The 23982-nt window shown below is 41.2% G+C and overlaps 1 protein-coding gene across 1 annotated transcript in view; it reads right to left on the minus strand.

Moving 5' to 3' along the window:
• ZNF638 (zinc finger protein 638) overlaps positions 1 to 13974 on the minus strand; it is a 170173-nt gene extending 156199 nt beyond the window's left edge. Inside the window, exon 1 of the transcript XR_005212412.1 lies at positions 13952 to 13974. The gene's annotated coding sequence lies outside the window, so the exon portion shown is untranslated. The remainder of the gene's footprint in view (positions 1 to 13951) is intronic.
• Positions 13975 to 23982: the final 10008 nt, after the last annotated feature.

A 23982-nucleotide genomic window follows, 5' to 3' on the forward strand; every position in this document is an offset into this window, starting at 1 on the left:
GAAGATTGGTACACCCTGTGAGGCCTCAAGTCACAAGAGGCACTTGTCAGCTTGTAGCTCCAGAATGGTGTAAGGAGGTGTGGCTTGTGGCTGTTTTCCCCCAGGCTCTGGGGTCTGGTTCTGAATGGAAGATGGGTAGTAGAGCTTGGCACCACCTTCTTCCTCTTAGGGAAGAAGGAGAGGTCATTTATATTTGAATGATCTCTCTCTGCCTGTGCTATCTCCACTCTTGTCTGGGTCAGAGCACTGGGAACTGAAAATGGCTGAGGCTTTCTTCACTGAGCCAAAAAAGGGACAGAAAGCCCCTTCAGGGCCAGTCTGTGGCCACCCTTTGGCTCTCCAAGGTCAGACATCACCAGAAGCCTCTGTCTGCTTGTTGGGGATTTGTATCTTGTATTAAGCAGTTCATGTTTGTTACTTAAACCCCCAGTTGGAGCTCAGCTGAGCTATATTCGCTTGCCAGGAGAGTGCTGCTCTCTAGCACCATGAGGCTTTTCAGTTCAGGCCATGGGGGGGGGGGGGCTTCTGGCTTGGATCTGCAGTTTTTACTGACAGATTTTATGCTGTGATCTCAGGCATCTCTCCCAATTGTATGATGAGTGGACAGTCATGTTTGTCCCCCTGCATTTATTCCAGATTATTTACTAGTTGTTCCTCATTGTTTATTAGTTGTTCTACTCCTCTCTATGCTGCCATCTTTTTCCATGCCCCAATTATAGTTTTATTACAGTAAAAGGATACAAATAAGAAGAAGCCAATAGACACATAGGGTGTGGTCTGGGATGGTCTCAAACACCAGCTTCTGTGGCTTCTCCACCTGGCGTCAGGACATTACCCTCCTGGCACAGGATGTATTTTACCAATCCTGGGAATTTACTCAAGCTTCAGACTGTCCTGAGTTTATATGGGGTTTCATTAGGTAGGCATGATTGATGGAATCAAGGCCCACATGGCTGAACTCAATCTCCATTCTCTTTCCCTCCCAGAGGTCAGGGAGGTTGGGTTGTCAAGACGTGGCTTGAAGTTCCAAACCCTAATAACGTGGTTGGTCTTTCCCGTGTGGCCAGACCCCACCCTGCATGGCCAGACTACAGATGTGGTTGGCCCCTCCCTGTTATCTCATTAGCATATGAACTAACAGGTAAGATAGGGGCCCACCACGAATAACAAAAAACACTCCTTTCATGGGAAATTCCAAGGATGTAGAGGTTAAGTGAAAGCCTACATATTAAACTGTGGAGCCCTCATGCACTGGACAGAAATGAGTTAAAGCAGGCCTGAGACTGCTATTCTCTGAAAAAGGCCTGCTTGCAAGTTTGGCCATTGAGTGGTATCGAGAATAGCTGATTTGGGCAAGGTTCCCACCATTCTCTAACTGATAGAAGCAATTTATGGTGCCCAAACATTGTCTGTACAAACACTGTGGTGTATGCTAAACACCTGCTTTCCTCTGGGAATCTGGAATTTCAGTACACACTAGGTAGAAGGTGCCTATGTTACCAGCCCACAATAAAAAGCTTGTGCTGTTAAGTCTCTAATGAGCTTCCCTGGTAGACAACACTTCACACATGTTGTCACAATTTCATGCTGTATGAATTAAGCACATCCTGTGTGATTCCACTGGGAGAGAACTCTTGGAAGCTCACACTTGGCTTCCCTTGAACTACACCCCATGCACCTTTTCCCTTTGCTGATTTTGCTTTGTGTCCTTTCACTGTAGTAATGTAATAGTTGTGAATATGACTGTGTGCTGAGTCCTGAAGTCCTCCTAGTGAATCACTGAACCTGCAAAGGACTGGAGGCTTCTCCCTGAAGAAAATGAAAAGGCAAAACAAACAAAGGCCTCGGAGGGAAGAAACAATGAAGAAAACAAAAGTCCCAAAACAAAAACTACAATTAACATCTTTAAAGAGAAAAGAAAAGATATTACATCCATAAAATAAGAGCAGAATGCTATGAAAAGAAGCAACCAGATAACAAGAAAGAAATTTACAAAATCAAAAATATGATAATCCAAATGAAATACTGAATAGAAGGGCTAGAAGATAGAATTGAAAAAGATCATCCAGAAAAGTTGAAAAAGAGAGAGAGACAGAAAATAGGAAAGTGAAAGATAAGAAAATTAAAGGCTCAATCCAGGAGGTCCAAACCCCAAAAACAGGAAAAGAGAACAGAATAAATGGAAAGAAGGAAATTATTATATTTCACCAAAGTGGAAAAAAAAACAGTCCCCAGGTTGAAAAGGCCCACCAAGTACAAAGCACAATGAATGGAAAAAAGAATGACACCCAGGGTACATAATCATAAAATTTCAGAATACCAGAGAAAAGATCCTAAAAACTTCAAGAAAGGGGAAAAACAGCCAATATATAAAGGAACAGGAAATATAATGGCATCAGATATCTTAATAGTAATACTGATAGTTTATACACTAGAATTAAATCTTAAAAATTCTGAAGAAAAACCTAGATTTCTATACTTAGCCAAACTACAATTAAAGTGTAAGGGTATAATAAAGACATTAATAAAGACATTTTTTGAGACATACAAAGACTTAGAAAATTTATCTTTTCTTAAAAGATAGATGGAGAAAGTCTGTGGGAGCCCTTGGCCCAGGGCCTTCCCCAAGTGCCTTGAAGACTGAACACAGCAGCTTGCTTAACCTAGGATAGCTAAGGTCTGATCTGCTCTCCTGTGTAAAACCAGGCCTAAATGTAATCTACAGCTTGCCTGCCTCCTGAAACATCCTCCTCCCTGAAACTCCCTGAGGTACTATTATTACAAGATAATCTATCATCCTCCCCTCCTCCCTGTTGACTACAACCGATCCCTCCCTACCTCACAAGACCCCCGCTCCTCTCATACCCATTTGAATGTCTTTGTCCTAACCCTTATAAACCACTCCCTGGCATCCCCTGCTTTTGCCCAGTACCTTATACACCAAGCTCTGAACCCGCCACCATTCAGAGCAGCTGACTTCCCACCCTGTAGGTAAGCCCCCAAAATAAAAGCTCACATCTCAGAATATGCTTTCTTTAGTCCTTTGGCTGCAAAAGCCCTCTTGGGCTGTGACAAAGTGCTTCAGCAAAATCACTGAGTAAACCAAACCAAGATCCAGGTAAGAAAGGATCCAGGACTAGAGCTATGTACCAAACCTAGAGAACTTTATCTTCTAGACCTTCTGTTCAGAATTTCATTTTACTATAATATTTTTATATTTGTAGAGCTCTCTGATTGTTTCTTTCCATGGCATACTGTTTTTATTTTAAGGGTGCAATATCTTTTCTCATCTCTTTAAAGATACTAGTTTAGGTTTGGTGCAAATCTAGAAAAAGCCCAGATTAGGGTGTGAAAAATGAGAGTGTATAGGAAGGAACTCTTAAGGAAAAAAAAATGAAGCATTCTTTCATTTGTTTGAGCATTCAACCACATTTGAACATTTGGGAAAAATTAACCATGGTTGATAGAAAATTAGGTAAATAAAAGTAACAATCTTAGTCTATCATTTGACTCAACATCTAATCATATTTACCTAGTGATAATAATGTCAAACCTAGTAACTGATTGTGCCAGTTTGGATGTATTATGTCCCCCAAAATGCCATGTTCTTTGATGCAATCTTGTGGGGGCAGACATATTAGTGTTGATTAGGTTGGAACCTATTGATTGACTGTTTCCATGGAGATGTGACTCAACCAACTGAGCAAGAACTTTGATTGGATAATTTCCATGGAGCTGTTAGGTCTTAATTAAATCACTGGAGCCACATAAAAGAGCCGACACACAGAAGGAACTCAGTGCTGCAGCTCAGAGACATATTGAAGACAGCCATTGAAAGCTGACACTTTGGAGAACACCATTCTTTTTTTTTTAATCTTCATTTTATTGAGATATATTCACATACCACGCAGTCATACAAAACAAATCGTACTTTCGATTGTTTACAGTACCATTACATGGTGGTACATTCATCACCCAAATCAATCCCTGGCACCTTCATTAGCACACACACAAAAATAACAAGAATAATAATTAGAGTGAAAAAGAGCAATTGAAGTAAAAAGGAACACTGGGTACCTTTGTCTGTTTGTTTCCTTCCCCTATTTTTCTACTCATCCATCCATAAACTAGACAAAGTGGAGTGTGGTCCTTATGGCTTTCCCAATCCCATTGTCACCCCTCATAAGCTACATTTTTATACAACTGTCTTCGAGATTCATGGGGAGAACACCATTTTGAAATGCAACCTGGAAGTAAGCAGACACCAGCCATGTGCCTTCCCAGCTAACAGAGGTTTTTCCAGATGCCAATGGCCTTTCTCCTGTGAAGGTACTCTATTGTTGATTTCTTACTTTGGACACTTTATGGCCTTCAAACTGTAGCTTTGTAACCAAATAAACCCCCTTTATAAAAGCCAATCCATTTCAGGTATTTTGCATAACGGCAGCATTAGCAAACCAGAACACTGATTTAACCAAATACTGAGATAAAATCTCAGTTGGGAGAACGGAGGAAGGTGTTCTAGTTTGCTAATGCTGCAGAATGCAAAACACCAGAGATGGACTGGCTTTTATAAAAAGGGGGTTTATTTGGCCATACAGTTACAGTCTTAAGGCCATAAAGTGTCCAAGGTAACACATCAGTAATCAAGTACCTTCACTGGAGGATGGCAAATGGCGTCCGGAAAACCTGTGTTAGCTGGGAAGGCACGTGGCTGGCGTCTGCTCCAAAGTTCTGGTTTCAAAATGGCTTTCTCCCAGGACATTCTTCTCTAGCAAGCTTGCTCTTCTTCAAAACGTCACTCACAGCTGCACTCCGTCCGGTCTCTTTGAGTCAGTGTGTTTTATATGGTTTCACTGATCAAGGCCCACCCTGAATGGGTGGGGTCACACCTCCATGGGAGTATCCCACCAAAGTCACCACCCACAGCTGGGTGGGGCACATTCCAAGCAAATCTAACCAGCACCAAAAGTCTGTCTCACAAGACTACATCAAAGATAATGGTGTTTGGGGGACAAAATGCATTCAAGCCGGCACAGAAGGGGAAGTAGAATTAAGAGAGGGTAAAAGGATTAAATCCTCACCTATCAATTCTCAATAAATAGTATCTAAATCATTTAAGTCAAGAGATAGTAATAAAACATACTTTTTAGAAAGACAGAGGTAAATGCCAGAAAAAAAGTTAAAAGAGTTGAAGAGTGATTGCCTCCAATAAAGAGATAAAGAGTAAGGAGCACTGAACAAGTGTCCATATTTTTGTGGTAAGTCTTTAAGAAGTGCTTTATGTTTTTAATGATGTATGTGGTAGACTGAATTATACACCCCAATTGTTCCGGTCTGCTAAAGCTGCCAAAATGCAAAATACCAGAAACGGATTGGCTTTTATAAAGGGGCTTTTATTAGGTTACAAATTTACAGTTCTAAGGCCATGAAAGGTGTCCAAACTAAGGCATCAACAAAAGGATACCTTCACCAAAGAAAGGCTGATGGCATCTGGGTTTCCTCTGTCACATGGTGACATCTGCTGGTTCTTCTCTCCCGGGCTCCAGTTTCAAAATGGCTTTCTCCAAAACATCTCTGGGCTTCTGTCTTAGGTTCTCTGGGTCCTTCTGCTTGATTCTCCCAGAGCATTTTTCTCTAAGCATCTGGGTGGTCCTCCCTCAGCTTCTCCAGGACAAACTCTGGATTTCATCTCTTAGCTTCTCTCCTGGTTCTGGTTTCAACTGCTGTCTCCATAATGTCTTTCTGTCTGCATCTCCAAGTGTCTCTGAACTCTCTTCAAAATGTCTCTGCCTTTCATCCTCTCATACAGGAAGTCAGTAAACTAATTAAGACCCACCCTGAATGGGCGGGGTCACATCTCCATGGAAATAATCTAATCAAAAGGTCCCACCTACAATTAGTCTGCACCCACAAGATTAAAAGAATATGGCTTTTCTGGGGTACATAATAGATTCAAACTAGCATCCAATAAAAGACATATTCTTAACCTTAATCTGCATTCCTGTGGGTCTTAACCCATTTGTTACAGTGTAACTGAGAAGTTAAGATTTAAGACATGACTATGATTACTGAATCATTATATAGATATTCCTGTTTACTTTCTGGTATATTAGAGTAGACAGAGGGAAATACCTGAAATCTCTGAAGTGTAATCCCGCTGCCTTGATCTCTGATAATGATGGTATAGGCTTTATCTTGTGCCCCTGTGATTGTAAAAACCTTGTGACTAACTCTCACTTGTACCCATTTTATCTGTTTTTTTGACTTTAGAGTCTTATGATCACTAAAGACAGCCCCTAATGTTTATTAATGAAGGGTCTTGGGTCAGTCCAGAACTAACCTACCACAAGCCCAAAGTTATCTTTTTTTTTTTTTTTTTTTTTATTAGTTACAGTCTCTAGTTTATGCTGATTGCATCCCTCCCCCAATGCCTCCCCATTTTTAACACCTTGCAAGGTTGACATTTGCTTGTTCTCCCTCGTAAAAGAACATATTTGTACCTTTTATCACAATTGTTGAATACTCTAGATTTCACCAAGTTACACAGTCCCAGTCATTATCTTTCCTCCTTTCTTGTGGTGTCTCACGTGCTCCCCATCTTCCTCTCTCAACCGTATTCAGTTACCTTTGTTCAGTGTACTTACATTGTTGTGCTACCATCTCCCAAAATTGTGTTCCAAACCACACACTCCTGTCTTCTATCACCCTGTAGTGCTCCCTTTAGTATTTCCTGTAGGGCAGGTATCTTGTTCACAAAGTCTCTCATTGTCTGTTTGTCAGAAAATATTTTGAGCTCTCCCTCATATTTGAAGGACAGCTTTGCTGGATACAGGATTCTTGGTTGGTGGTTTTTCTCTTTCAGTATCTTAAACATATCACACCACTTCCTTCTTGCCTCCATGGTTTCTACTGAGAGATCCGCACATAGTCTTATTAAGCTTCCTTTGTATGTAATGGATTGCTTTTCTCTTGCTGCTTTCAGGATTCTCTCTTTGTCTTTGACATTTGATAATCTGATTATTAAGTGTCTTGGCGTAGGCCTATTCATATCTCTTCTGTTTGGAGTACGCTGCGCTTCTTGGATCTGTAATTTTATGTCTTTCTTAAGAGATGGGAAATTTTCATGAATTATTTCCTCTATTATTGCTTCTGCCCCCTTTCCCCTCTCTTCTCCTTCTGGGACACCAATGATACGTACATTATTGTACTTTGTTTCATCTTTGAGTTCCCGGAGACATTGCTCATATTTTTTCATTCTTTTCTCCATCTGCTCCTTTGTGTATAGGCTTTCAGGTGTTTTGTTCTCCAGTTCCTGAGTGTTTTCTTCTGCCTCTTGAGATCTGTTGTTGTATGTTTCCATTGTGTTTTTCATCTCTTGTGTTGTGCCTTTCATTTCCATAGATTCTACCGGTAGGTTTTTTGAACTTTTGATTTCTGCCGTATACAGGTCCAGTGCTTCCTTTACAGCCTCTATCTCTTTTGCAATATCTTCTCTAAACTTTTTGAATTGATTTAGCATTAGTTGTTTAAATTCCTGTATCTCAGTTGAAGTGTACGTTTGTTCCTTTGACTGGGCCATAACTTTGTTTTTCTTAGTGTAGGTTGTAATTTTCTGTTGTCTAGTCATGGTTTCCTTGTTTATCCACATCAGGTTTTCCCAGACCAGAACAGAGGGAAGAAATATTCAGTATCTGGTTTCCCTGCGGGTGTGTCTTAGAAAATTGCTCCACCCTTTGATGCCTCGGGTCACTGTGCTTTTCTGCCCAGCAGGTGACGCCTGTTAGCCTATAATTCTTGCCTGGTGTGAGGAGGTATGGCCGTGTTCCCCCAGGCTCTGGGGTCTGGTTCTGAATGGAAAGGGCCCCACCCCTTTCCTCCTAGAGAAGACAGAGCCCCCAGGTGGAGGTCATTAGCATTTCAATGGTCTCGCTCTCTGCTTGTGGTGTCTCCGCCCTTCCCCGAGTCACAGCCCTGGAAACTTAAAATGACTGGGGCTTTCTCCACTGAGCCGAAAAAGAAACAGATAGTCCCCTTCAGACCCAGTCAAGGCGACCCTCCGGCTCTCCCAGGTCAGTCGTCACCCAAAGCCTCTGTCTGTTTTTTGGGGCTGCGTACCTGTAGTGAGCAGTTCACACTCGCTACTTAAAACCCCAGTTGGAGCTCAGCTGAGCTATATTTGCTTGCTGGGAGAGAGCTTCTCTCTGGCACCACGCGGCTCCGCAGCTCGGGCTATGGGGGAGGGGGTCTCACGACTTGGTTCCACGGGTTTTACTTACAGATTTTATGCTGTGTTCTCGGGCACTCCTCCCAATTCAGGTTGGTGTATGATGAGTGGATGGTCTCGTTTGTCCCCCCGCAGTTATTCTGGATTATTTACTAGTTGTTTCTGGTGTTTTGTAGTTGTTCCAGGGGGACTGCTTAGCTTCCACTCCTCTCTATGCCGCCATCTTGCCTCAGTCTCCCAAAGTTATCTTGATAACTGAAGCTGGATCTAACCAAAATGGCCCACCTGATATGCACAGTAGCTTAGACTTTAACCTTTAGGTGACCTATACCTCATTATAATACTAAAAATCACACCCATCATTATATTAAGACTGCCATTTTCTTATATACTTTCTAAGCATGTAATCAATATGTGTGTGTTCAATAATTAGATTATCTTTAATTACATCATCTGGAGCCATTGTGTTCATTATCCTAAAACCTGCCCATCTTTCAATACAATAAAGCTATCAGAATTCCTGCCATTTGGAGAGACAGATTTTTGGGGTCAATGGGCCATCTGATCTCCTGCTTTGCGCCTAGCAATAAACTCTTTCTCTCTTTGAAACCCCGGTGTCTCAGGAATTGGTCATTTGAGTGCATCAGGCAAAGAATCCACCACCTTTGTCCAGTAACAACAGGACTCTTTGAAACTGTGTTATCATTTAAGATGTGGAGTCATTAGCGAATAGGGTCCTCTAAAATCCTATTTAGGTATGGCCCACTGAATCAGGGTGGCCCTTAATCCATATTACTAGAGGCCTCATAAAGAGAAGCCAGAAATCAGCAGGAAACTCGAAGAGCAGAAACCAAGCCGAGAGAGATCACCATGTGCCCAGAAGCACAGAAGCAAGTCAGGGGGCCCCAATGCAAGTCAGCACCACAAAACTTCGGAGAGTGGGGTGGGGGGGAAGCATGGCCTTGCCAACACTTTGATTTTGGACTTCTAGCCCCTGAAACCATGAGACAATAAATTCCTGTTGTTAAAACACCATTGTATGGTATTTGTCATGGCAGCCTAGAAAATAAAACAATGTACATGTATGACTTTGAATTTGAAGTAAACTTTAAAAAAATAATTTAATGATTAATAAAACAAGAAGGTTTTACAACTCTTTACCTTATGTTCAGGTTCCCCAAGTGATTTCCTCTTTAACCAGCAAGAGAGCCTTTGCACACCAAAAGTCCAACGATGAAGAAAACTCTTCCTTTAATTGCTCTTCAATGTTTTAATCAAGGTCCATCTCATTTCTTTATTTACTCTTTCTGGGCTAATTCTTTTTAGAAAACAACTTTCAGTGAGGATGCTCTCTATGAATTGATATGAAAAGATCTCTAAGATACATTGGCAAGTGGAAAAAGCAAGGGAAGAAAACTGTAACTATATACAAGAAGGGGCTGGTATGTGCACAAATATATTTGATTTGTATATGTATAAAATATCTGTGGAAGGATAAACAATATACTTGTAATAATGATTACACAAGATAGGAGAACTGGCGTATGTAGGAATTAAGGAGACTTTTCATTGTATACCTTTTTTTTCATTCACTTTTTGATTTTTAACCTTATGAAATTATTGCCTACTCAAATAATTTTTTTAAAAATTTGAGTCATATCTCTTTATCTTGTTACAAAATTAAAACAGTTATTTTCAAAGTTTGGGATATAATACAAATAAAGAAAACAATAACCCCAAAATCCCACCTCCTCAGAGATAACTACTTTTAAGATTTTGATGTGCAGTGCAATCGTATCACACATATTGAACTTGCACACATATATGCCAGCTTTAGAACCTAACCATTAGTCTTTTAATCCTCATAACAATAAATTTATTAACATATATTAAAATTGTAAAGGCTCAATTAAAATAGAAAGGAGTAAATCCTGTGGTTAAGCAGGAACACTTGAAAATTACCCATTCATCTCTAGGGATTTGATCATTCTTCCAAAGACAGAATGATTTTAATGCCTAGATATGTGAATACAGCATTCCCTTTTTTCCTTGTTTCAATCTAGCTCAAAGGTTTTTAAACTTTAACTACGCAGAAGAATTTCTCTCAAAGTGGTAATCCTATTAGATTAAGCATAACTTTCTTACACTTCAGAATCTTTTTATAAACATTTCCTTTAAATCAAAATGGGATAATATTTTTAAAGAATTTACTCTTTTTTCCCTATCATATTGTGAACATTTTTCATTTCATCACATTTCTACTACAACATCATTTTTTTTTAATCATCATTTTATTGAGATATATTCACATACCACGCAGACATACAAAACAAATCGTACTTTCGATTGTTTACAGTACCATTACATAGTTGTACATTCATCACCTAAATCAGTCCCTGATACCTTCATTAGCACACACACAAAAATAACAAGAATAATAATTAGAGTGGAAAAGAGCAATTGAAGTAAAAAGAACACTGGGTACCTTTGTTTGTTTGTTTCCTTCCCCTACTTTTCTACACATCCATCCATAAACTAGACAAAGTGGAGTTTGGTCCTTATGGCTTTCCCAATCCCATTGTCACCCCTCATAAGCTACATTTTTATACAACTGTCTTCAAGATTCATGGGTTCTGGGTTGTAGTTTGATAGTTCCAGGTATCCACCACCAACTACCCCAATTCTTTAGAACCTAAAAAGGGTTGTCTAAAGTGTGCGTAAGAGTGCCCACCAGAGTGATCTCTCGGCTCGTTTTGGAGTCTCTCTGCCACTGAAGCTTATTTCATTTCCTTTCACATCCCCCTTCTGGTCAAGAAGATGTTCTCCGTCCCACGATGCCGGGTCTACATTCCTCCCCGGGAGTCATATTCCACACAACATCATTTTTAATGACTGCATAATTTTATATTATATGAATATATAATGTGAATTATTATATTATATATTTTCTAAGAAAGAAATTACAATTTTCCTATTTAGGGACATTTGGTGTTCTCAAAGTTTCATCATCATAAACAACGATGCAACAAATATCCCAGTAACCAACCTTCTGAATATATCTGTTATTATCTCCTTAGAATAAATTCTTACAAGTGGGATTGCTGGGCCAAAGTACCTCTAAAAATTCAAGGATATTAATAGCATTGGGCAAAATGCCCTCCAAAAACCCAGTTAACTTGTAATGAGAAAGAAGTGTAAGTTACTTAGGGGAAATGTCAGAGAATGCTTTACCGATTCTGTGAGTCATCTGTTACCCCAGAAGTATATCCCCAAATCTCAAACTACAAAATTGTGTACAAGTAAGTCAAAAAAGGAGTCAATGAACATTGGTATCAAAAACCAGAGCTCCTGCATTTATGCTCAAGGAAAACGCTGAGGCTTCATAAAGAGGGAAAAAAGAAAACTCCTTTAGCAATGACTCCTCACTGAGAGATGAAAGAAAGACTCAAAGTTTTCAAAACTTTCCAACTTAACGTTATAAAATCACAACATTCAACATTTAGTTAGAAGTCTTAATACTCATAATTGCTACAGTATTTCATCACCACATCCCTTTCTTTAAGGAGAAAATGCCATCATAATCTCAAGCAGGCTGACATTTCAGTGGAGAAAGACAAAAAAATACAACACATAACACCTCACCCCACCCCCAAACATAGTCCGTACTGTTAATACCACTCCAAAATTTGGAACCTGTGTATGTAGTTCTGGGTGAAAGCAAACCTAATTGGAAAAAAAAAACTTTCAAAATTTATGACCCAGAGCACTATGCATGCTTTTTTTAATTCTTTATTTTACAAACTTCTGTAGTGAAAGAAATGTATTACTATAAAATAAGAAAGCTTGACTCTTATAATTTAGGAAACATCAGTGTCAATGTTATTCAAATGATTCACCTGATATCAAAAACCACTTTTGGGTGAGAGGAACATTATGTAAAATTTTTAAAAAGAACAATCTCTAACAAATTCTTTAAACCATTCTAATTCTCATAGTAAATACGTTTTCCTTGCCACCACAAAACGTTCCCAGAGGCGAAAGATAAGGAAATACTACATCCTTATATAGCACCCACACCACCTCTTCCTAAAATACACGAAAAATTTAAATAAGACACTAAGAATCCTGACAACTGGGAGCAACAAAACAATACCCAAGTCCTTTACGCATATGTTAAAAAAAATTACAGAAAAGATAAAAGTAGGGGTGTTTTGTGATTTTGCAAGAGAATACCCAGTAGTATTGGCAATTTTAAAGGATGCATTTAAAGTACTTAACTTTTCCTAATTACCGAAGAAAATAAAGCAGCATGTATATTTTCCAACCCCTAATAAGAACAATAATTATAATCTTCTATATGCCTTCATTTAAAAAATCCTCAGAAAGCGGCAGACTGAACTGCTGTACCTTTTTCTCGATAGGCAAGCGCTTTTCCTTACTCTTATGGGTTAGGAAATAGGCACTCCTTTTCGACTTAGACAAACCCACGGAGTTTGGGAAAGGGCAAAAAGGTTGAAACGTTGTCACCAGAAGTTGGACCTAGAAACGAATGCCAAGAAGGCTGACAACACTGGAGCGTTCGCTTCTACAAAATGTCTTTCCACTCCTGGCTCCCGGCCTAAAGACGGGGAGAGGGCAGTACAGCGCTGGCACTCAACCGCCAAGCAATTCATTTAATTACTCTAAGCGACCGTTCAACCTGCTCCATCCACAGTAAACTTCCGAGAGCATCTGGAGAATCGGCCCGGGAGTTGGGGGTGAGGGGGACCAGAAAGAGCTGATGCTGCTACGGACTCCCCCACCCCCACCCCCAGGCTGGGACAGGAGCAGTGTCCCTACAGGTATGCGGCTGGGCTTCCTTGTGACTCTGGGAACATCCAAATCGCTGCAATAAGCAGCCAGGCCCGGCCAGCGTCCTCCTGCCCTTCCCGGACGCAGGGGGGCCGCCCTGAGTCCGCAGGCCCGGCCCGACTCTGCGGCGGGACCGATTTGCACTCGGCTGTTAAACGCTATTTACAACAATCCAAAATCTGGAACCTAGGCATGCAGTTGTGAATAAAAGCAAGCTTTAAACAAATGGGGGAGGGGGGCAAAACTGATGAACCCAAACCCGATGCATGGTTTTCCTTTATTTTTCGGTTATTTTGCAACTATTCTTTAATGAAAGAAGGGTATTACCATAAAATAAGAAAGTTCAAACATTATTTAAGAAACAAAACTATCAGTGTTGCATTCTAATATCAAAAACTACTTTGGGGTGGCGATATAGCACACTCTGAAAATCATAATGAACACAATGACTTTTTTTTAACAGCAATCTTTAAAAAGAGCTCACACTTGTCCGAGCTACTTGACTGACACAGAGGCGAGCCCTGCGCTATTCTGCCACCCCTCACCCACCCCCGGGTATCCCTGCGTAGCTGATCTACTTCCTCGCGGTCTCCCCAAGCCCCTCCGCGCAGCGCCGCGCGCCAGCCGAGCCACAGCGGCATCGGAGAAAGAGCCGCGGACCCTGCGAAGCCGCCCGACAGGTGCCTACGCGGGCACTGCTCCCCCGAGGTGTCCCACAGCTATTCGCCGGGTCTGGACTCGAACCGCGAGACCCGAGGTCGCAGATGCGCGGCCCCCAAGAGGCCCAGGCTGCCCGCCCGTCCCCTTCCTGCCTGCCCACCGCCAAACTGCCCCTCAGGAAGGGCGGGCGCAGGGGGCAAAGGGAGCTCTCACCGCCTCAGCGGGTCCGATACCCGCGACGCCGAGGCGGTCGCGGAGACAGGGTTCGGCGTCGCGGCCCGGGTAGCGGCCGCAGATGCAGTTTGGGTAGTAGCCGCGTCGGGAGTGCGGTCCCGCGGCATCGCCGGCTCGCGCGCGCGCGTGCGCGCGCGTAGCACCCCACGGCTCCCCGCGCTCCCCGCGCAACCCGCGCTGTTAGCCCGGGTGGTCACAGGCTTATCGCCCAGAGCACGGGGCCCGCCCCCTCTCGGGGCCAGCCAGTGGGCGCCCAGCGCGGGAATCCGCAGGCAGGGCCGCCCACCACCCTCAGGGGCTGTGCCAGCCCCGGCTACACCGGAGACTCCGAGGTCCTGGTGTCAAGCAGAGTCTAGGACCTTTGGGACACGCTTTTGATCTTGCAGGCTCGCTCTTTCTCTCTCTCTCTCTCGCTCTCTCTCCTCTCTCTCTCTCTTCTCGCTCTCGCGCTCGCTCGCTCGCTCTCTCTCTCTCTCTCTCTCTCTCTCTCCTTTTTAGACAACATTCCTTCCTCTGCTATTTACAGAACACCTACTGAGGGTCCCACAGTGCTTGGGAACACACGTGAATGAAAAAGAGCCTCAACTTTCCAGGAGCTCCAGTCCTTTGGGTGGATGAGCAGATAAGTAAGCAAGTGATTACGGAAGCCACAGAAGACACATCCCAAATGGAAAGTCACATTGTTGGTAAATTGCTTGGGGCCGGTGGGGGGCGGTGGGGTGGGGGCGGGGATTTTGGCAGGGTGAGAACTAAAAGGCTTATTACCCTGCAATTAATTCTGCCTGGCCTTGATTCACAGTGAAATCCACAAGTCCTTTTTTTTTTTTTAATTGAACTTCAGTTAGATAATACCTGTGAGATGGTTAAAATTTTAAGTAGAATCAAAACTACCTGATAAGCAGTGAAAAGCATGTTTCCATACTTGGTCTGCCCCCCCCCCCAAGTTTTCTTTCTTCTTGGGCTACCACTTAACCAATTTCTTGCATATCTTTTCAAGAGACATTCTTTTCATTAAATACAAATGCACTCTCCACCACACACACACACAAACACACACTACTCTACACTATTTTGCACCTTATTTTTCTTTTGTTTACTGGTGTATCTTGGATACCCCTCATTCTTTTTAATGATTGTGTAGTATTCCATCAATTTGTTGTTTGAAGTTGCTTCCAGTCTTTTGCTATTACAAACAATGCTGCACTTTTCTATCTATCTGCAGCTATTTGCCACGTGAACATATACATCTTTGGGATAAGTATCTAGGAGTCACATGCTAAGTTAGAAAGAAGGACTGTTAAAATTCTGATAAATATTGCCAAATTGTTCTCCCTAGAGCTTGCTTCAGTTTACTCTCCAACAGCAATTTATCAGGGTGCCTGTTTCACCACATCTTTCTCTATACAGTATGTCACCAAACTTAACAGTTTATATTTCCTTTTCTTTGAGCCATCCATTCATATCCTTTACCCATTTTTCTATCAAGTTGTTAATCTTTTTCTTTTTGAATTGTACAACACAGAAAGATGAAATTGGTTCATTTTGAATGAATTGCTTATCTTTGTGTTTGCCTTTGTATATGGTATTTTTCTTGCATAGTTGCATGTATTGATTTTTGTTTTTTAAGTTTCTAGGTTTTCTTTTGTCTTGCTTAGAAAGGCTATCACAACCACTAAGATTTAGAAAAATTCTCCCCTGGTTGTTTCTAGGATGTTTGATACCTATATGGTTAATCCATAATGCAGATAATCTACAAAACAAATAATAGGTGTTATGACAAAGAAATAAACCTCAACAAAGAATATGAAAACACAGTTCTCCAAGGAAGATACACAAATGGACAAAAAAATACATGAAATGATGCTCAAATCAGTCATTAGGGAAATGCAAATCAAAACCACTATGAGGTACTCCTTCATATCCACTAGTCTGGCCATAATAAAATAGATAATGACAAGGATTGGCAAGGACATAGAGAAATTGGAATCCTATGCCCTGCCAGTGGGGATATAAAATGGTGCAGCCACTTTAGAAAACAGTCTGGTAATTCATCAAAAGATTAACGAGAGTCACCATATGACCCAGGAATTCCACTCCTAGGTATATACCCAAGAGAAATGAAAACATACATCCACACAAAAATGTGTACACCAATGTTCAAAGCAGTATTATTCATAATAGCCGAAAAGTGGAAACAACTGAAATGTTTATTAACAGATGAATGGATAAACAAATGTGGTATATCCATACAATGGAATATCATTTGGCTGTTAAAAAATAATGAAGTACTGATACATGCTACAACATGGATGAATCCTGAAAACGTTATGCTAAGTGAAAAAAACCAGTCCAAAGGACCACATATTTTATGATTCTGGTTATACAAAATGAAATAATTGGCAAATCTATAGAGACAAAAAGTAGATTAGTGGTAGGGGAGGAGTTGTGGGGATTAGGGGGTGATGGCTAGAGGCACAGGGTTTCTTTTGGGGGTAATAAAAATATCCTAAAATTGATTGTGTGATGGTTGCACAATTCTATGATGAATGTATGAAAAGCCATTGAATGGTACTCTTTCAGTGGGTGATTTGTATGGTATGTGAATTATATTTCAATCAAGTTGTTAAAACAAAATCAATAACCAGACTTCACTGGACAAGACATTAAAGTATAAGAAATAGTTCATACATGAAGAAACTCAGAGAAATAAATCTTGAAGAAATGATTAGCTTTGCTACCAGGCTAATTGAAAATTACAAAAGAGAATATTGATGGATCTAAGAAAAATGTCTAAATTCATAGACTGATATTATTTATTAGAACAACTGCTTTAGAGAATACTGTGGTAAAGTACAAGAGCTATGAAATTATTCTTATTTGTCCAATGATTCACATTTGAGAACACATTCCCTGAAAATAATCCAAACAAGATTATTACAAACATTGAGTGTTTATAGCAGCACTGTTTGTAAGGCAAAACAAAACAAAATTGAAAAATATTCAAATATCTAATAATTGGAAAAGTGTTTATTAAAGTAGCAAACATGGACTACATTAATAAATAGGAAAGTATATGCAAAATAATAAGAAAGGCAGAATACAAATTAGTCTATAAACACTGACGAGAGTACATAAATACTGTATACATTGTTGAGCATAATGAGGAGGAAATTTAGTGTTAAAGGGTACCAGGATTCTTCTTAGAAAAAAACAACTTTGGGAAAATACCTTGATAAGCTGTTCCAAGTATAAGGTGAGACTCTGAAAACATGGTGTTCTGGTTTGTTAATGCTGCCATTTGCCGTATACCAGAAATTGGATTGGTTTTTATAAAGAGGGTTTACTTGGTTACAAAGTTACAGTCCTAAGGCCATTAAATGTCCAAGGTAAGGCATTAACAATAGGTACGTACCTTCACTGAAGGATGGCCGATGGCATCCGCACATCTCCATGGCTTCCAATGGCCGTCTTCAAAATGTGTCTCTCAGCTGCAGCAAGGGACTGGGCCTGTGTGACTCTTTTTAAAGTACTCCAGTAAATCAATCAAGACCCACCCTGAATGGGCGGGGCCACACCTCCATGGATCCCCATACCCCACAAGATTGGATTAAAAGAGCATGGCTTTTTCTTGGGGGACATAATATATCCAAACTGGCACACATGGGTATGAGCAGAAGTTAACACAAGAATGGTGATGCTGCTCTGCTTGAGAACACGGAGGAATTTCGTTTTGCTCCTGAGAAAGAGGGAGAGAAGGTGATGAGAAGAGATGGGAGGAGCAAGGAGGAGGTGAGGCCAAGGAGAAGTCTGGGTTACTGCATGAAGTGAAAGGCCAGTGATAGGGTAAGAAAATGGACTTTTCAAAGAACAGGAGCGTCTAATATACATTTTAAGTTGTTTCCTCACATCTTAAAATCTCACCAAAGCTTTGTATGAATGATGTTTTGTGGAAACTATAGAAAAGGCTAAAGTTGAGGCAGTTGGAGCAATGAAAAGACAGCACACAAAGATGATGTGTGGGCTGATCTTATTTAGATTGCAAAGAGAAAGGAGGCTCTAGCTGACATTTGCCATACATACAGATAAAAAACAATATGATGTCAATAAGTTTTTTAGTTTATGAGAGGCTTATATGTATGAATTTTTAAAAAATTCCCCTTGTTTCTAACCATACTGAGCCACAACCACTGACTGAAGCAGAATGAAAGGAGCCTGGCTAAACCCCTGCTATGGTGAAATCCAGGGGAGTGTTCAAGAGCACCCTAGATGATGGCTGGGGGTAATGGAAATGAATACGTAAGACAGAAAATTTATACCCACTCTCTTAGCAGTAGGTCTGGAAGGAGTTTTGTCAGGGTGTCCAAATTTAGGACAATCTGTGTTCTATGTAGAAGTGTTATTAGATCAAAATATGATCAAATGTTCACGAAGGCTGGTTTGTGAGAAAACAAAAGAAGGAATCTGTAAATGACACTGCCAGTGAGCATTTTGAAGTTATTAATTGCCCAACTCCAGAATTCATGACTTCCACTGGCTTAGGCAGAGGAGGGTTACTAACCAGCCCTAATTTACAGACGGCAGGTCTGTGGCTCAGGGCCTAGAAGTGATTTTCCCAAGGTTATGGAGCAAGCCAGAGGGTGAGCTGAAAATAGAAATGCACCTCACAACTCCCACACAGGCTATAAGATAACTTGTGTACTGTCAGCAAAGAGTTGAGGAATGACTGTCACGGAGAGGTTAGCATAGTTTTATGGCTAAAGGAGTCTTGCTCAATGATTGCAAATGCTACGTAACAATAGTAGATGACCTAATCCTATAAACAGTAAACCAAACAAAATTTTCAAAGAAAAAAAAGAAAGAAAGAAAACCTTCTTCTATGTCAGTTGCAAAATAAAAATCATGCAGCGCCACTGTCATGAAACACCACCTCTGTGATGCTTAAACCTACAGAGATAATCACTGTCAGCTCTTCCTCTCTGAAGATTAAACTTGCAAATAATGACTTCTTAACACTATAATATCAGCAAACCTAGAGGATTTCACCGAGTGTCTAAAAGTTTCCGTAAGTGCAGGATTTCTGGAGATTTATACCCTCACCGATAATCATCTATAAATTTCTTTACTGAATGAATAGAACCAGAAAGTAGAATGGAATAGTCAGACAGTGAGAGCCCCACGGCTCAACTGCTGCATTCAGGCCCTGGAAGGATTGCTCAGTTCCCTGCTGTGCTTTACCTGGCGATATTTTTAGGAAAACAACAAAAGCTAGAACTACTCTTAGATGACTATTCTCTAGGATGGCATCTTACCTTATACTGATCTACTCAAAAGAAAACTTTACAAATTTAAATTTTCAGGAGTGTTGTGAATTCCATTCCCACTTTTCAGAAAGGATTCTTTCTGAAGTCTGCTGCATAAAGTGAGTTAATATTTTCTGTCCAGCCCTGGTGGGAATATCACAAGCCATCACAGACTATGGTCTTGACTGCTGGCTTCCAACTCACATAAAGGGCTGCACAGTTACTGCTTCTGCTCAGTCCTGCAGACTCGTGCCTTCTACAAGACCCTGGACAGAAAAAAAAAAAAAAATCTAGATAGAAGAGAGAAAGCAAAGGGTCTACCAAACTATTTCTCAGCAAGCTCTCACTTAACTGGTAAACATCGTGGAACAGTCCCCTGGCCATATTATAACCTCATTGTCTGAAAGCATTTTACAGAGACCCCCTAAAAGCAGGAAATACAGATCTACCTGTATAAAATGTATGCCAGAAGTATCCATCAATAAAATCAGGATTATTAGAAATGTTAGCTTTGCAGGCAATATTTTATTAGTATATGAATAACCAAGTTATTGTGAGGTGAACAAATAATCCAAACATCCAGATTTACATGAAATTTTCTGCTCCTCCAGTCTCTTTTAGCATAAATATTTGTACTGCTCTCTTTTTTTTTTTTAGCAGCACAGTGACATAGTTTAAGACTTTCTGGGTTAAATACACATAAATACATAGGTTAAAGATATGCTGCATGAAGCGTGAATATAGTTTTATTCATAATGCCTTTTGAGCACTGGCAATGCACAGGATTTGTCTCTGCTAACCCAAACAGAAAGGCCATGTTTCACATAAAGGAAAAAAATCTGAAGAACTCCATGGTATCAACATTGTATATGGATTATACCTTTGCTTGCTTCCACTGCTTACTTCTCTTAGTTTAGCCCATACTCTGTTTTACAATTTCAGCTTTTTATTTTAGACCGTAGTTTAGCAATTTCTGTGGACAAGTTCCAATACATGAGCTATTTTAATTATACATGTATCCATCCATCCATTGACATTTTTGTTACTATAGGGAACACAAGCTCGCTTCCCTTAATAAGTCTGTAGTTGAATGGGGGAGATAGACACAGTGACAAACACAATATAAGAATGTATGAAAGTGATCGAGGGAGGCTCTGGGGTCAGAAAGACTTCAGTTCAAATCCAGCTCTGTCATTTACTAGCTGAGTGACCTTGGTGAACTACTGAACTTCACTGAGTTTCAGTTTCACCATCTAGGAAAATGAGTGTGGCAGGCATCTTTCAAAGATGGCCCTCAAAAATCATGCTGTTCATGCCCTTATGTAATCCTCTCACCTCGAATATGATCTGGGCCTAGTGACTTCCTTCTGGCAAATAGGATAGTACAAAAGTGATGGGATGTCACTGCCATGATTAAGATACAAAAGACTGTTGTTTCCATCTCACTGGATTTTCTCTATTGCCTTCCTGTCAACACACTTTGATGAAGCAAGTTGCCATGTTAGAGAGGCCCATGTTGCAAGGAACTGAGGGTGGCCTCCAGCCAACAGCCAGGAAGGGACTCAATCCTGCCAATAACCATGTGAATGAACTTAATTGGAAGCAGATCCTTCCCCATTCAAGGCTTGAGATGACCACAGTCCCAGCTGCCACCCCTTGTTTGCAGCCTGTGAGAGGCTCTGAAGCAGAAGATCCACCTAAGCCAGTCCAGATTTCCAGCTCAAAGACACTATGAGAAAGTAACTGTTGCTTAAAGCCACTAAGTTTAGGGGAAAATTTGTTACACAGCAATAGATAACTAATACAATGGGATAACATTTCCTTGCAGAATTATTGTGGGGATCAGCATGTATATGAGAATTAGAATAATTATGACAATGACAACAGGGGATCCCAGCTAAGTTTACATTAAGATTCCGAATCCAGCAGGAGTGCTACTAGTTGGCAGAAGATATTTTTAGTGCTTGAGCCCATGAGGAGTAGAAGAGAGATGAAGCTATGAGGAACAAAATATTGCATTCCTCATTCAAGCCTGGACTATGCCTGACCCTGATAGAAAGAGGGCTTGTGGGTAAAAGCTAAAGTGGCAGCTTTGTGCAACTCATGGCACAAGGGAACCAAGTGACAACGTTGGACAAAGAATTGGGGAGGGGGTCATTCTCCTACTTCTACTTAGATCAGAGCATGGCCACAGCTACAAAGCAAGAACTGAAGGAATAGTGCAGTTGTTCAACTCAAAGTTTTCCCACCTCAAGAGCATGGACAGCAGCACTCACAGCAGGGAGGAAGAGTCCTCATGGATCACTCGCTGCAGTGGAGGTGACAAAGCCCGCCCACTTTTGCTCAGATTGGAGCTCAGCTGGCGCTATGCATGTGGTTGGTGACCTTAAGAAAAAACCCATTGAAAGGAGCACAAGCACACTTGACTCTGGGCAGCTTCTGGGTTATAGTTGTCTCAAAGTATGTGCAGAGTTTCAAATGGCAAAGAAGGGTAAATAGACATTCTAAATAGAGGAAACAGCACAAGCAAAGATTCAGAGCTGAGAATATAAATCAATTGCTTAAGGAAAAGTACATGGTCTTGTGTGCCCTGAGAAAGGAGTACAAACTCCTTCCTGTTTGGTTTCTGACTTAGTCTCCAGAGCAATAATTCTCAAACTTTTAGGTCTCAGTTTTCCTTTCCACTCTTAAAAAACGTTGACAACTTCAAAGAACTTTTGTTTAAGTGGATATCTTTTGAATACTTACTCTACTAGAAATTAAAACTGGTAAAATTTAAAAATATTTAGTTTGAATTAATCAAAAATACCAATAATAAATACTTTGCATGTTAACATAATTAACATTTTTAGGAAAAATAACTATTTTTGAAAACACAATAAAAATAAGTGAGAAGAGTAGCCTTCTTTTACTTTTTTGAAAAAAATCTCTTTTATGTCTGGCTTGATAGAAGACAGCTGGATTTTCATATTTATTTCTGCACCAATCTGTTACAATATCACACGTCATATTTACTCCAGAAAGCTGCACTATACACTTATGAGAGAATTAGAGTGAAAAGGCAAAAGATTTCTTTTAGTATTATGAAAATAGTTTTGAAGTCCCAGACACCTTGAAAGAGTTTTAGGGACCCCCAAATGTCACTAGACCACACTTTGAGAATCACTGCCCTGGAGGAAGAACAGTAGATACTATGATGAGAAAAATCCAGAATTTACAAATGAAGTAACAATGATGATACTAGTAATGATAATAGTAATAGCTAGGAGGCGGCGGGGCAAGATGGCGGACTGGTGAGCTGTATGTTTTAGTTACTCCTCCAGGAAAGTAGGTAGAAAGCCAGGAACTGCATGGACTGGACACCACAGAGCAATCTGACTTTGGGCATACTTCATATAACACTCATGAAAATGTGGAACTGCTGAGATCAGCGAAATCTGTAAGTTTTTGCGGGCAGGGGACCCGCGCCCCTCCCTGCCAGGCTCAGTCTCATGGGAGGAGGGGCTCTCAGCTCCGGGAAGGAGAAGGGAGAACTGCAGTGGCAGCCCTTATCAGAAACTCATTCTACTGATCCAAACTCCAGCCATAGATAGACTGAGACCAGACACCAGAGAATCTGAGAGCAGCCAGCCCAGCAGAGAGGAGACAGACATAAAAAAAAACAGCACAAAAAACTCCAAAATAAAAGCGGAAGATTTTTGGAGTTCTGGTGAACATAGAAAGGGGAAGGGCAGAGCTCAGGCCCTCAGGCTCATATGCAAATCCCGAAGAAAAGCTGACCTCTCTGCCCTGTGGACCTTTCCTTAATGGCCCTAATTGCTTTGTCTCTTAGCATTTCAATAACCCATTAGATCTCTGAGGAGGGCACTTTTTTTTTTTTTTTTAAATCCTTTTTTCTTTTTCTAAAACAATTACTCTAAGAAGCCCAATACAGAAAGCTTCAAAAACTTGCAATTTCGGCAGATCAAGACAAGAGCAGAACTAAGAGAGCTCTGAGACAAAAGGCAATAATCCAGTGGCTGAGAAATTTTGCTAAACACCACAACTTCCCAAGACAAGGGGGGTGTCCGCTCACAGCCATCATCCTGGTGGACAGGAAACACTCCTGCCCATCGCCAGCCCCATAGCCCAGAGCTGCCCCAGACAACCCAGTGTGACGGAAGTGCTTCAAATAACAGGCACACTCCACAAAACTGGGCGTTGACATTAGCCTTCCCTGCAACCTCAGCTGATTGTCCCAGAGTTGGAGAGGTGGAGCAGTGTGAATTAACAAAGCCCAATTCAGCCATCATTGCAGCAGACTGGGAGCCTCCCTACACAGCCCAGCAGCCCAGAACCACCCTGGGGGGATGGCACTCACCTGTGACATAGCACAGTCATCCCTCAACAGAGGACCAGGGGGTGCACGGCCTGGAAGAGGGACCCACTCGCAAGTATCAGGAGCCATACACCACTACCAAGGACTTGTGGGTCAGTGGCAGAGACAAACTGTGGCAGGACTGAACTGAAGGATTAGACTATTGCAGCAGCTTTAAAACTCCAGGATCACCAGGGAGATTTGATTGTTAGAGCCACCCCCACTACGTGACTGCCCAGAAACACGCCCCATATACAGGGCGGGCAACACCAACTACACACGCAAGCTTGGTACACCAATTGGACCCCACAAGACTCACTCCCCCACTCACCATAAAGGCAAAGCAGGGGAGA

The sequence above is a fragment of the Choloepus didactylus genome, chromosome 17 (assembly GCF_015220235.1).
Source record: "Choloepus didactylus isolate mChoDid1 chromosome 17, mChoDid1.pri, whole genome shotgun sequence".
NCBI classification, from domain to species: Eukaryota; Metazoa; Chordata; class Mammalia; order Pilosa; family Megalonychidae; genus Choloepus; species Choloepus didactylus.